The 15,395-nt window shown below is 47.2% G+C and overlaps 1 long non-coding RNA gene across 1 annotated transcript in view; it reads right to left on the reverse strand.

Annotated features, from left to right (window-relative positions):
- Positions 1-904: 904 nt before the first annotated feature.
- Positions 905-15,395, reverse strand: part of LOC306981430 — an 18,913-nt gene continuing 4,422 nt past the window's right edge. The window contains exon 4 of the long non-coding RNA XR_013794110.1: positions 905-950. This is a non-coding gene — a long non-coding RNA (uncharacterized lncRNA). The remainder of the gene's footprint in view (positions 951-15,395) is intronic.

Genomic DNA, 15,395 nt, shown 5'->3' on the forward strand with positions numbered 1-15,395 from the left:
AGTGTCTGGTGTGTTCACTCCTTTCACTTCTAAAACACAGAGCACAGACTGGAGGAGCTGGAGGAGCACAGGGCGGAGCTCCGTGTGAGTGTCTGGTGTGTTAACTCCTTTCACTTCTAAAACACAGAGGACAGACTGGAGGAGCACAGGGAGGAGCTCCGTGTGAGGTTCTGGTGTGTTAACTCCTTTCACTTCTAAAACACAGAGGACAGACTGGAGGAGCACAGGGCGGAGCTCCGTGTGAGTGTCTGGTGTGTTCACTCCTTTCACTTCTAAAACACAGAGCACAGACTGGAGGAGCTGGAGGAGCACAGGGAGGAGCTCCGTGTGAGTGTCTGGTTTGTTCACTCCTTTCACTTCTAAAACACAGAGGACAGACTGGAGGAGCACAGGGCGGAGCTCCGTGTGAGTGTCTGGTGTGTTAACTCCTTTCACTTCTAAAACACAGAGCACAGACTGGAGGAGCTGGAGGAGCACAGGGAGGAGCTCCGTGTGAGTGTCTGGTTTGTTCACTCCTTTCACTTCTAAAACACAGAGGACAGACTGGAGGAGCACAGGGCGGAGCTCCGTGTGAGTGTCTGGTTTGTTCACTCCTTTCACTTCTAAAACACAGAGCACAGACTGGAGGAGCACAGGGAGGAGCTCCGTGTGAGTGTCTGGTTTGTTCACTCCTTTCACTTCTAAAACACAGAGGACAGACTGGAGGAGCGCAGGGCGGAGCTCCGTGTGAGGTTCTGGTGTGTTCACTCCTTTCACTTCTAAAACACAGAGGACAGACTGGAGGAGCACAGACTGGAGGAGCACAGGGAGGAGCTCCGTGTGAGGTTCTGGTGTGTTCACTCCTTTCACTTCTAAAACACAGAGCACAGACTTACAGCTCAGAGCGGCGGCGTTTGAACTCTGCCCATATGTCCTTGGAGCGATCACGCACCGCGGAGTCAGAACACGGTCTGGAAAACACACGTGTCCAGGGGTGAGTCAGTGACAGTGACACAAAAACACATCTCAGCTTCCTCTACCACCGAAACATGTACAATAGGCTCCGCTTGTCTGTGAACTCGCATTGAGCCATAACATTAAGGCCGTGTTCAGCATATGCAGGGTTTTGGTCACAAGGCCCACGTTTCTCTGTTTAAACGTTTTATTGTTTTTATTTGAATAGTCTAATCCAGTGGTTCCCAAAGTGGTTTAAACCAGTGTTGAGTCTGCTGTCAGAGCTCGCTTTAGCTGTAAAGTTATAAGTTTCCTCTGAGTGGAGTAAAGTATTATGATTTAATCCAATGTTTTTTGTCCTCGATGTTAATGCCATTGATAGTTTCTCTTATTGATACGGTTCTTTATCGTTTCGCTCAATTCATTAAAAAATAGGCTATAAATTATAATATGAAAAGAAATGGCCTGTTTTGACATAAACTTCCTGAAAGCATTTTTATAAAGGATAATGTAAAGTGGTTATTAAATTAACAGGATTTAAAGATATTTCAGTGGCAGACACTTTTATGAACCAGGGTCGAAGGATATTCATAGTTTCTGAATGATACGAGCGAGCACTAAAGCACATGTTTCAGCTCGTGCACTTTGTTTTGGTTCTTAGTAACGTAGCAGCTGCAGTGTTAGCGTGTATGAAGAGGACAGGTTCAGACGCGCTCATTACAGCAGTGCGGACGTTTGGGATGGTGCGAGTGGTGCCTGTATCTGCAGGAGTGTATCTGCAGGAGTGTATCTGCAGGAGTGTATCTGCAGGAGTGTATCTGCAGGAGTGTATCTACAGGAGTGTATCTGCAGGAGTGTATCTACAGGAGTGTATCTGCAGGAGTGTATCTGCAGGAGTGTATCTGCAGGAGTGTATCTGCAGGTCTGTATCTGCAGGAGTGTATCTGCAGGAGTGTATCTGCAGGAGTGTATCTGCAGGAGTGTATCTGCAGGAGTGTATCTGCAGGAGTGTATCTGCAGGAGTGTATCTGCAGGAGTGTATCTGCAGGAGTGTATCTACAGGAGTGTATCTGCAGGAGTGTATCTACAGGAGTGTATCTGCAGGAGTGTATCTGCAGGAGTGTATCTGCAGGAGTGTATCTGCAGGTCTGTATCTGCAGGAGTGTATCTGCAGGAGTGTATCTGCAGGAGTGTATCTGCAGGAGTGTATCTGCAGGAGTGTATCTGCAGGAGTGTATCTGCAGGAGTGTATCTGCAGGAGTGTATCTACAGGAGTGTATCTGCAGGAGTGTATCTACAGGAGTGTATCTGCAGGAGTGTATCTACAGGAGTGTATCTACAGGTCTGTATCTACAGGAGTGTATCTACAGGAGTGTATCTACAGGAGTGTATCTGCAGGAGTGTATCTGCAGGAGTGTATCTACAGGAGTGTATCTACAGGTCTGTATCTACAGGAGTGTATCTACAGGAGTGTATCTACAGGAGTGTATCTGCAGGAGTGTATCTGCAGGAGTGTATCTACAGGAGTGTATCTGCAGGAGTGTATCTACAGGAGTGTATCTACAGGTCTGTATCTACAGGAGTGTATCTGCAGGAGTGTATCTACAGGAGTGTATCTACAGGAGTGTATCTGCAGGAGTGTATCTGCAGGAGTGTATCTACAGGAGTGTATCTACAGGTCTGTATCTACAGGAGTGTATCTACAGGAGTGTATCTACAGGAGTGTATCTGCAGGAGTGTATCTGCAGGAGTGTATCTACAGGAGTGTATCTGCAGGAGTGTATCTACAGGAGTGTATCTACAGGTCTGTATCTACAGGAGTGTATCTACAGGTCTGTATCTACAGGAGTGTATCTACAGGAGTGTATCTACAGGAGTGTATCTGCAGGAGTGTATCTACAGGAGTGTATCTGCAGGTCTGTATCTGCAGGAGTGTATCTGCAGGAGTGTATCTACAGGAGTGTATCTACAGGAGTGTATCTGCAGGAGTGTATCTACAGGAGTGTATCTGCAGGAGTGTATCTACAGGAGTGTATCTGCAGGAGTGTATCTGCAGGAGTGTATCTGCAGGTCTGTATCTGCAGGAGTGTGTCTACAGGAGTGTATCTGCAGGAGTGTATCTACAGGTCTGTATCTGCAGGTCTGTATCTGCAGGAGTGTATCTGCAGGAGTGTGTCTACAGGAGTGTATCTGCAGGAGTGTATCTACAGGAGTGTATCTGCAGGAGTGTGTCTACAGGAGTGTATCTACAGGAGTGTATCTGCAGGAGTGTATCTACAGGTCTCTATCTGCAGGTCTGTATCTGCAGGAGTGTATCTGCAGGAGTGTATCTGCAGGAGTGTATCTACAGGTCTGTATCTACAGGTCTGTATCTGCAGGAGTGTATCTGCAGGAGTGTATCTGCAGGAGTGTGTCTACAGGAGTGTATCTGCAGGTCTGTATCTGCAGGAGTGTATCTGCAGGTCTGTATCTGCAGGTCTGTATCTACAGGTCTGTATCTGCAGGAGTGTATCTGCAGGAGTGTATCTGCAGGAGTGTATCTACAGGAGTGTATCTACAGGAGTGTATCTGCAGGAGTGTATCTGCAGGAGTGTATCTGCAGGTCTGTATCTACAGGAGTGTATCTGCAGGAGTGTATCTACAGGTCTGTATCTACAGGTCTGTATCTGCAGGAGTGTATCTGCAGGAGTGTATCTGCAGGAGTGTATCTGCAGGAGTGTATCTGCAGGAGTGTATCTACAGGAGTGTATCTGCAGGAGTGTATCTGCAGGAGTGTATCTGCAGGAGTGTATCTGCAGGAGTGTATCTGCAGGAGTGTATCTACAGGAGTGTATCTGCAGGAGTGTATCTACAGGAGTGTATCTACAGGAGTGTATCTACAGGAGTGTATCTACAGGAGTGTATCTACAGGAGTGTATCTGCAGGAGTGTATCTACAGGAGTGTATCTGCAGGAGTGTATCTACAGGAGTGTATCTGCAGGAGTGTATCTGCAGGAGTGTATCTGCAGGAGTGTATCTGCAGGAGTGTATCTACAGGAGTGTATCTGCAGGAGTGTATCTGCAGGAGTGTATCTACAGGAGTGTATCTGCAGGAGTGTATCTGCAGGAGTGTATCTGCAGGAGTGTATCTGCAGGAGTGTATCTACAGGAGTGTATCTGCAGGAGTGTATCTGCAGGTCTGTATCTACAGGAGTGTATCTACAGGAGTGTATCTGCAGGAGTGTATCTACAGGAGTGTATCTGCAGGAGTGTATCTGCAGGAGTGTATCTACAGGAGTGTATCTGCAGGAGTGTATCTGCAGGTCTGTATCTGCAGGTCTGTATCTGCAGGAGTGTATCTGCAGGAGTGTATCTACAGGAGTGTATCTGCAGGAGTGTATCTACAGGAGTGTATCTGCAGGAGTGTATCTGCAGGAGTGTATCTACAGGAGTGTATCTGCAGGAGTGTATCTACAGGAGTGTATCTACAGGAGTGTATCTACAGGAGTGTATCTACAGGAGTGTATCTGCAGGAGTGTATCTGCAGGAGTGTATCTGCAGGAGTGTATCTACAGGAGTGTATCTGCAGGTCTGTATCTACAGGAGTGTATCTGCAGGAGTGTATCTGCAGGAGTGTATCTACAGGAGTGTATCTACAGGCCTGTATCTGCAGGTCTGTATCTGCAGGTCTGTATCTACAGGAGTGTATCTGCAGGTCTGTATCTACAGGAGTGTATCTGCAGGAGTGTATCTGCAGGAGTGTATCTGCAGGCCTGTATCTGCAGGTCTGTATCTGCAGGAGTGTATCTGCAGGAGTGTATCTACAGGAGTGTATCTGCAGGAGTGTATCTGCAGGAGTGTATCTGCAGGAGTGTATCTACAGGCCTGTATCTGCAGGCCTGTATCTGCAGGTCTGTATCTACAGGAGTGTATCTACAGGCCTGTATCTGCAGGTCTGTATCTGCAGGTCTGTATCTACAGGAGTGTATCTACAGGAGTGTATCTACAGGAGTGTATCTGCAGGAGTGTATCTGCAGGAGTGTATCTGCAGGTCTGTATCTGCAGGAGTGTATCTGCAGGAGTGTATCTGCAGGAGTGTATCTGCAGGAGTGTATCTGCAGGAGTGTATCTGCAGGTCTGTATCTGCAGGAGTGTATCTGCAGGAGTGTATCTGCAGGTCTGTATCTACAGGAGTGTATCTGCAGGTCTGTATCTACAGGAGTGTATCTGCAGGAGTGTATCTGCAGGAGTGTATCTGCAGGAGTGTATCTGCAGGAGTGTATCTGCAGGAGTGTATCTGCAGGAGTGTATCTGCAGGTCTGTATCTACAGGAGTGTATCTGCAGGTCTGTATCTACAGGAGTGTATCTACAGGAGTGTATCTGCAGGTCTGTATCTACAGGAGTGTATCTACAGGAGTGTATCTGCAGGAGTGTATCTGCAGGAGTGTATCTGCAGGAGTGTATCTGCAGGAGTGTATCTGCAGGAGTGTATCTGCAGGTCTGTATCTACAGGAGTGTATCTGCAGGAGTGTATCTGCAGGAGTGTATCTGCAGGAGTGTATCTGCAGGTCTGTATCTACAGGAGTGTATCTACAGGAGTGTCTCTGCAGGAGTGTATCTGCAGGAGTGTATCTGCAGGAGTGTATCTACAGGAGTGTCTCTGCAGGAGTGTATCTGCAGGAGTGTATCTGCAGGAGTGTATCTACAGGAGTGTATCTGCAGGAGTGTATCTGCAGGAGTGTCTCTGCAGGAGTGTATCTGCAGGAGTGTATCTACAGGAGTGTATCTGCAGGAGTGTATCTACAGGAGTGTCTCTACAGGAGTGTATCTACAGGAGTGTATCTGCAGGAGTGTATCTACAGGAGTGTATCTGCAGGAGTGTATCTGCAGGAGTGTATCTGCAGGAGTGTATCTGCAGGTCTGTATCTACAGGAGTGTATCTGCAGGAGTGTATCTACAGGAGTGTATCTGCAGGAGTGTATCTGCAGGAGTGTATCTGCAGGAGTGTATCTGCAGGTCTGTATCTGCAGGAGTGTATCTGCAGGTCTGTATCTGCAGGTCTGTATCTGCAGGTCTGTATCTGCAGGTCTGTATCTGCAGGAGTGTATCTACAGGAGTGTATCTGCAGGAGTGTATCTACAGGAGTGTATCTGCAGGAGTGTATCTGCAGGTCTGTATCTGCAGGAGTGTATCTACAGGAGTGTATCTGCAGGTCTGTATCTGCAGGTCTGTATCTGCAGGTCTGTATCTGCAGGTCTGTATCTGCAGGTCTGTATCTACAGGAGTGTATCTGCAGGTCTGTATCTGCAGGTCTGTATCTGCAGGTCTGTATCTGCAGGAGTGTATCTGCAGGAGTGTATCTGCAGGTCTGTATCTGCAGGAGTGTATCTGCAGGTCTGTATCTGCAGGAGTGTATCTGCAGGTCTGTATCTGCAGGAGTGTATCTGCAGGAGTGTATCTACAGGAGTGTATCTGCAGGAGTGTATCTGCAGGAGTGTATCTACAGGTCTGTATCTGCAGGAGTGTATCTGCAGGTCTGTATCTGCAGGAGTGTATCTGCAGGAGTGTATCTGCAGGAGTGTATCTACAGGTCTGTATCTACAGGAGTGTATCTGCAGGAGTGTATCTGCAGGTCTGTATCTGCAGGAGTGTATCTGCAGGAGTGTATCTGCAGGAGTGTATCTACAGGAGTGTATCTGCAGGTCTGTATCTGCAGGAGTGTATCTGCAGGAGTGTATCTGCAGGAGTGTATCTGCAGGTCTGTATCTACAGGAGTGTATCTGCAGGAGTGTATCTGCAGGTCTGTATCTGCAGGAGTGTATCTGCAGGTCTGTATCTGCAGGAGTGTATCTGCAGGAGTGTATCTGCAGGAGTGTATCTACAGGAGTGTATCTGCAGGTCTGTATCTGCAGGAGTGTATCTACAGGTCTGTATCTGCAGGAGTGTATCTGCAGGAGTGTATCTGCAGGTCTGTATCTGCAGGAGTGTATCTGCAGGAGTGTATCTGCAGGTCTGTATCTGCAGGAGTGTATCTGCAGGTCTGTATCTGCAGGAGTGTATCTGCAGGAGTGTATCTGCAGGAGTGTATCTGCAGGAGTGTATCTGCAGGTCTGTATCTGCAGGAGTGTATCTACAGGTCTGTATCTGCAGGAGTGTATCTGCAGGAGTGTATCTGCAGGTCTGTATCTGCAGGAGTGTATCTGCAGGAGTGTATCTGCAGGTCTGTATCTACAGGAGTGTATCTGCAGGTCTGTATCTGCAGGAGTGTATCTACAGGCCTGTATCTGCAGGAGTGTATCTGCAGGAGTGTATCTGCAGGTCTGTATCTGCAGGAGTGTATCTGCAGGAGTGTATCTGCAGGAGTGTATCTGCAGGAGTGTATCTACAGGTCTGTATCTACAGGAGTGTATCTGCAGGAGTGTATCTGCAGGAGTGTATCTGCAGGAGTGTATCTGCAGGAGTGTATCTGCAGGAGTGTATCTGCAGGAGTGTATCTACAGGAGTGTATCTGCAGGAGTGTATCTGCAGGAGTGTATCTACAGGAGTGTATCTGCAGGAGTGTATCTGCAGGAGTGTATCTACAGGAGTGTATCTACAGGAGTGTATCTACAGGAGTGTATCTGCAGGAGTGTATCTGCAGGAGTGTATCTGCAGGAGTGTATCTGCAGGAGTGTATCTGCAGGAGTGTATCTACAGGAGTGTATCTGCAGGAGTGTATCTACAGGAGTGTATCTACAGGAGTGTATCTGCAGGTCTGTATCTGCAGGAGTGTATCTACAGGAGTGTATCTACAGGTCTGTATCTACAGGAGTGTATCTGCAGGAGTGTATCTGCAGGTCTGTATCTGCAGGAGTGTATCTGCAGGAGTGTATCTGCAGGAGTGTATCTGCAGGAGTGTATCTACAGGAGTGTATCTGCAGGAGTGTATCTGCAGGAGTGTATCTACAGGAGTGTATCTACAGGAGTGTATCTACAGGAGTGTATCTGCAGGAGTGTATCTGCAGGAGTGTATCTACAGGAGTGTATCTGCAGGAGTGTATCTGCAGGTCTGTATCTGCAGGAGTGTATCTACAGGTCTGTATCTACAGGAGTGTATCTGCAGGAGTGTATCTGCAGGAGTGTATCTACAGGAGTGTATCTACAGGAGTGTATCTGCAGGTCTGTATCTGCAGGAGTGTATCTACAGGTCTGTATCTGCAGGAGTGTATCTACAGGTCTGTATCTACAGGAGTGTATCTGCAGGAGTGTATCTGCAGGTCTGTATCTGCAGGAGTGTATCTGCAGGAGTGTATCTGCAGGTCTGTATCTGCAGGAGTGTATCTGCAGGAGTGTATCTGCAGGTCTGTATCTGCAGGAGTGTATCTACAGGTCTGTATCTGCAGGAGTGTATCTGCAGGAGTGTATCTGCAGGTCTGTATCTGCAGGAGTGTATCTGCAGGAGTGTATCTGCAGGTCTGTATCTGCAGGAGTGTATCTACAGGAGTGTATCTGCAGGAGTGTATCTGCAGGAGTGTATCTACAGGAGTGTATCTACAGGCCTGTATCTGCAGGAGTGTATCTGCAGGTCTGTATCTACAGGAGTGTATCTGCAGGTCTGTATCTGCAGGAGTGTATCTGCAGGAGTGTATCTACAGGAGTGTATCTGCAGGAGTGTATCTACAGGCCTGTATCTGCAGGAGTGTATCTGCAGGTCTGTATCTACAGGAGTGTATCTGCAGGAGTGTATCTACAGGAGTGTATCTACAGGAGTGTATCTACAGGAGTGTATCTGCAGGAGTGTATCTGCAGGTCTGTATCTACAGGAGTGTATCTGCAGGTCTGTATCTGCAGGAGTGTATCTGCAGGAGTGTATCTACAGGAGTGTATCTGCAGGAGTGTATCTACAGGCCTGTATCTGCAGGAGTGTATCTGCAGGTCTGTATCTACAGGAGTGTATCTGCAGGAGTGTATCTACAGGAGTGTATCTACAGGAGTGTATCTACAGGAGTGTATCTGCAGGAGTGTATCTACAGGAGTGTATCTACAGGAGTGTATCTACAGGAGTGTATCTACAGGAGTGTATCTGCAGGAGTGTATCTGCAGGAGTGTATCTACAGGAGTGTATCTACAGGAGTGTATCTACAGGTCTGTATCTGCAGGAGTGTATCTGCAGGAGTGTATCTGCAGGAGTGTATCTACAGGCCTGTATCTGCAGGAGTGTATCTGCAGGTCTGTATCTGCAGGAGTGTATCTGCAGGAGTGTATCTGCAGGTCTGTATCTGCAGGAGTGTATCTGCAGGAGTGTATCTACAGGCCTGTATCTGCAGGAGTGTATCTGCAGGAGTGTATCTACAGGAGTGTATCTGCAGGAGTGTATCTACAGGTCTGTATCTACAGGAGTGTATCTACAGGAGTGTATCTGCAGGAGTGTATCTGCAGGAGTGTATCTGCAGGAGTGTATCTACAGGAGTGTATCTACAGGCCTGTATCTGCAGGAGTGTATCTGCAGGAGTGTATCTGCAGGTCTGTATCTGCAGGAGTGTATCTGCAGGAGTGTATCTACAGGAGTGTATCTACAGGTCTGTATCTGCAGGAGTGTATCTGCAGGAGTGTATCTGCAGGAGTGTATCTACAGGAGTGTATCTGCAGGTCTGTATCTGCAGGAGTGTATCTGCAGGTCTGTATCTACAGGAGTGTATCTACAGGTCTGTATCTACAGGAGTGTGTCTGCAGGTCTGTATCTACAGGAGTGTATCTGCAGGAGTGTATCTGCAGGAGTGTATCTGCAGGTCTGTATCTGCAGGAGTGTATCTGCAGGAGTGTATCTACAGGTCTGTATCTGCAGGAGTGTATCTGCAGGAGTGTATCTACAGGAGTGTATCTACAGGTCTGTATCTGCAGGAGTGTATCTACAGGAGTGTATCTGCAGGAGTGTATCTGCAGGAGTGTATCTACAGGAGTGTATCTACAGGAGTGTATCTGCAGGAGTGTATCTACAGGAGTGTATCTACAGGAGTGTATCTACAGGAGTGTATCTACAGGTCTGTATCTGCAGGAGTGTATCTACAGGAGTGTATCTGCAGGAGTGTATCTACAGGAGTGTATCTACAGGAGTGTATCTACAGGAGTGTATCTACAGGAGTGTATCTACAGGAGTGTATCTACAGGAGTGTATCTGCAGGAGTGTATCTACAGGTCTGTATCTGCAGGAGTGTATCTGCAGGAGTGTATCTGCAGGAGTGTATCTGCAGGAGTGTATCTACAGGTCTGTATCTGCAGGAGTGTATCTACAGGAGTGTATCTGCAGGAGTGTATCTACAGGAGTGTATCTACAGGAGTGTATCTACAGGAGTGTATCTACAGGAGTGTATCTACAGGAGTGTATCTACAGGAGTGTATCTGCAGGAGTGTATCTACAGGTCTGTATCTGCAGGAGTGTATCTGCAGGAGTGTATCTGCAGGAGTGTATCTGCAGGAGTGTATCTACAGGTCTGTATCTGCAGGAGTGTATCTACAGGAGTGTATCTGCAGGAGTGTATCTACAGGAGTGTATCTACAGGAGTGTATCTACAGGAGTGTATCTACAGGAGTGTATCTACAGGAGTGTATCTACAGGAGTGTATCTGCAGGAGTGTATCTGCAGGAGTGTATCTACAGGTCTGTATCTGCAGGAGTGTATCTGCAGGAGTGTATCTGCAGGAGTGTATCTGCAGGAGTGTATCTGCAGGAGTGTATCTACAGGTCTGTATCTGCAGGAGTGTATCTACAGGAGTGTATCTACAGGAGTGTATCTACAGGAGTGTATCTACAGGAGTGTATCTACAGGAGTGTATCTGCAGGAGTGTATCTACAGGTCTGTATCTGCAGGAGTGTATCTGCAGGAGTGTATCTGCAGGAGTGTATCTGCAGGAGTGTATCTACAGGAGTGTATCTGCAGGAGTGTATCTACAGGAGTGTATCTGCAGGTCTGTATCTGCAGGAGTGTATCTACAGGAGTGTATCTACAGGTCTGTATCTGCAGGAGTGTATCTGCAGGAGTGTATCTACAGGTCTGTATCTGCAGGAGTGTATCTACAGGAGTGTATCTGCAGGTCTGTATCTGCAGGAGTGTATCTGCAGGAGTGTATCTGCAGGAGTGTATCTGCAGGTCTGTATCTGCAGGAGTGTATCTGCAGGTCTGTATCTACAGGAGTGTATCTACAGGAGTGTATCTACAGGAGTGTATCTACAGGAGTGTATCTACAGGAGTGTATCTACAGGAGTGTATCTGCAGGAGTGTATCTACAGGAGTGTATCTACAGGAGTGTATCTGCAGGAGTGTATCTACAGGAGTGTATCTACAGGAGTGTATCTGCAGGAGTGTATCTACAGGAGTGTATCTGCAGGAGTGTATCTACAGGAGTGTATCTACAGGAGTGTATCTGCAGGTCTGTATCTACAGGAGTGTATCTACAGGAGTGTATCTACAGGAGTGTATCTGCAGGAGTGTATCTGCAGGAGTGTATCTGCAGGTCTGTATCTACAGGAGTGTATCTACAGGAGTGTATCTGCAGGAGTGTATCTGCAGGTCTGTATCTGCAGGAGTGTATCTGCAGGTCTGTATCTACAGGAGTGTATCTACAGGAGTGTATCTACAGGAGTGTATCTACAGGAGTGTATCTACAGGAGTGTATCTGCAGGAGTGTATCTGCAGGTCTGTATCTACAGGAGTGTATCTACAGGAGTGTATCTACAGGAGTGTATCTACAGGAGTGTATCTACAGGAGTGTATCTACAGGAGTGTATCTACAGGAGTGTGTCTACAGGAGTGTATCTACAGGAGTGTATCTGCAGGAGTGTATCTACAGGAGTGTATCTGCAGGTCTGTATCTGCAGGAGTGTATCTGCAGGAGTGTATCTACAGGAGTGTATCTGCAGGAGTGTATCTGCAGGAGTGTATCTGCAGGAGTGTATCTACAGGAGTGTATCTGCAGGTCTGTATCTACAGGAGTGTGTCTACAGGAGTGTATCTGCAGGAGTGTATCTACAGGAGTGTATCTACAGGTCTGTATCTGCAGGAGTGTATCTGCAGGAGTGTATCTACAGGAGTGTATCTACAGGAGTGTATCTACAGGAGTGTATCTGCAGGAGTGTGTCTACAGGAGTGTATCTACAGGAGTGTATCTGCAGGAGTGTATCTACAGGAGTGTATCTACAGGAGTGTATCTACAGGAGTGTATCTGCAGGAGTGTATCTGCAGGAGTGTATCTACAGGAGTGTATCTACAGGAGTGTATCTACAGGAGTGTATCTGCAGGAGTGTATCTGCAGGAGTGTATCTACAGGAGTGTATCTACAGGAGTGTATCTACAGGAGTGTATCTGCAGGAGTGTATCTGCAGGAGTGTATCTGCAGGTCTGTATCTACAGGAGTGTATCTACAGGAGTGTATCTACAGGAGTGTATCTGCAGGAGTGTATCTACAGGAGTGTATCTACAGGAGTGTATCTACAGGTCTGTATCTACAGGAGTGTATCTGCAGGAGTGTATCTACAGGAGTGTATCTACAGGTCTGTATCTACAGGAGTGTATCTGCAGGAGTGTATCTGCAGGTCTGTATCTACAGGTCTGTATCTACAGGAGTGTATCTACAGGTCTGTATCTACAGGAGTGTATCTGCAGGAGTGTATCTACAGGAGTGTATCTACAGGAGTGTATCTGCAGGAGTGTATCTGCAGGAGTGTATCTGCAGGAGTGTATCTACAGGAGTGTATCTACAGGAGTGTATCTACAGGAGTGTATCTGCAGGTCTGTATCTACAGGAGTGTATCTGCAGGTCTGTATCTACAGGAGTGTATCTGCAGGAGTGTATCTGCAGGAGTGTATCTGCAGGAGTGTATCTGCAGGAGTGTATCTGCAGGAGTGTATCTGCAGGAGTGTATCTACAGGAGTGTATCTACAGGAGTGTATCTACAGGAGTGTATCTACAGGAGTGTGTCTACAGGAGTGTATCTGCAGGAGTGTATCTGCAGGAGTGTATCTGCAGGAGTGTATCTACAGGAGTGTATCTGCAGGAGTGTATCTGCAGGAGTGTATCTACAGGAGTGTATCTGCAGGTCTGTATCTACAGGAGTGTATCTGCAGGTCTGTATCTGCAGGAGTGTATCTGCAGGAGTGTATCTGCAGGAGTGTATCTGCAGGAGTGTATCTACAGGTCTGTATCTGCAGGTCTGTATCTGCAGGAGTGTATCTACAGGAGTGTATCTGCAGGTCTGTATCTACAGGTCTGTATCTACAGGAGTGTATCTACAGGTCTGTATCTACAGGTCTGTATCTGCAGGTCTGTATCTGCAGGTCTGTATCTACAGGAGTGTATCTACAGGTCTGTATCTACAGGAGTGTATCTGCAGGTCTGTATCTGCAGGTCTGTATCTACAGGAGTGTATCTACAGGTCTGTATCTACAGGTCTGTATCTGCAGGTCTGTATCTGCAGGAGTGTATCTACAGGTCTGTATCTGCAGGTCTGTATCTACAGGAGTGTATCTACAGGTCTGTATCTGCAGGAGTGTATCTGCAGGAGTGTATCTGCAGGAGTGTATCTGCAGGAGTGTATCTACAGGTCTGTATCTGCAGGAGTGTATCTGCAGGAGTGTATCTGCAGGAGTGTATCTGCAGGAGTGTATCTACAGGTCTGTATCTGCAGGAGTGTATCTGCAGGAGTGTATCTGCAGGAGTGTATCTGCAGGAGTGTATCTGCAGGAGTGTATCTGCAGGAGTGTATCTACAGGAGTGTATCTACAGGTCTGTATCTGCAGGAGTGTATCTGCAGGAGTGTATCTACAGGAGTGTATCTACAGGAGTGTATCTGCAGGAGTGTATCTGCAGGAGTGTATCTACAGGAGTGTATCTACAGGTCTGTATCTACAGGAGTGTATCTACAGGTCTGTATCTACAGGAGTGTATCTGCAGGAGTGTATCTACAGGAGTGTATCTGCAGGAGTGTATCTGCAGGAGTGTATCTACAGGTCTGTATCTACAGGAGTGTATCTACAGGTCTGTATCTACAGGAGTGTATCTACAGGAGTGTATCTGCAGGAGTGTATCTGCAGGAGTGTATCTACAGGTCTGTATCTACAGGAGTGTATCTGCAGGAGTGTATCTGCAGGAGTGTATCTGCAGGAGTGTATCTGCAGGAGTGTATCTACAGGAGTGTATCTGCAGGAGTGTATCTACAGGTCTGTATCTACAGGAGTGTATCTGCAGGAGTGTATCTACAGGAGTGTATCTGCAGGAGTGTATCTACAGGTCTGTATCTACAGGAGTGTATCTGCAGGTCTGTATCTGCAGGTCTGTATCTACAGGAGTGTATCTGCAGGAGTGTATCTGCAGGAGTGTATCTACAGGAGTGTATCTGCAGGAGTGTATCTACAGGTCTGTATCTACAGGAGTGTATCTGCAGGAGTGTATCTGCAGGAGTGTATCTGCAGGAGTGTATCTACAGGAGTGTATCTACAGGTCTGTATCTACAGGAGTGTATCTGCAGGAGTGTATCTGCAGGAGTGTATCTGCAGGAGTGTATCTACAGGAGTGTATCTACAGGAGTGTATCTACAGGAGTGTATCTACAGGAGTGTATCTGCAGGTCTGTATCTACAGGAGTGTATCTACAGGAGTGTATCTACAGGAGTGTATCTGCAGGAGTGTATCTGCAGGAGTGTATCTACAGGAGTGTATCTGCAGGAGTGTATCTGCAGGTCTGTATCTACAGGAGTGTATCTGCAGGAGTGTATCTACAGGAGTGTATCTACAGGAGTGTATCTACAGGAGTGTATCTACAGGAGTGTATCTACAGGAGTGTATCTGCAGGTCTGTATCTACAGGAGTGTATCTGCAGGAGTGTATCTACAGGAGTGTATCTACAGGAGTGTATCTACAGGTCTGTATCTACAGGAGTGTATCTACAGGAGTGTATCTACAGGTCTGTATCTGCAGGAGTGTATCTACAGGAGTGTATCTGCAGGAGTGTATCTACAGGAGTGTATCTGCAGGAGTGTATCTGCAGGAGTGTATCTGCAGGAGTGTATCTACAGGAGTGTATCTACAGGAGTGTATCTACAGGAGTGTATCTACAGGTCTGTATCTGCAGGAGTGTATCTGCAGGTCTGTATCTACAGGAGTGTATCTGCAGGTCTGTATCTACAGGAGTGTATCTGCAGGTCTGTATCTACAGGAGTGTATCTGCAGGTCTGTATCTACAGGAGTGTATCTGCAGGTCTGTATCTGCAGGAGTGTATCTACAGGAGTGTATCTGCAGGAGTGTATCTACAGGAGTGTATCTACAGGAGTGTATCTGCAGGAGTGTATCTGCAGGAGTGTATCTGCAGGAGTGTATCTACAGGAGTGTATCTACAGGAGTGTATCTACAGGAGTGTATCTACAGGTCTGTATCTGCAGGAGTGTATCTGCAGGTCTGTATCTACAGGAGTGTATCTGCAGGTCTGTATCTACAGGAGTGTATCTGCAGGT

The sequence above is a fragment of the Gobius niger genome, assembly GCF_951799975.1.
Source record: "Gobius niger genome assembly, chromosome: 22".
NCBI lineage: Eukaryota > Metazoa > Chordata > Actinopteri > Gobiiformes > Gobiidae > Gobius > Gobius niger.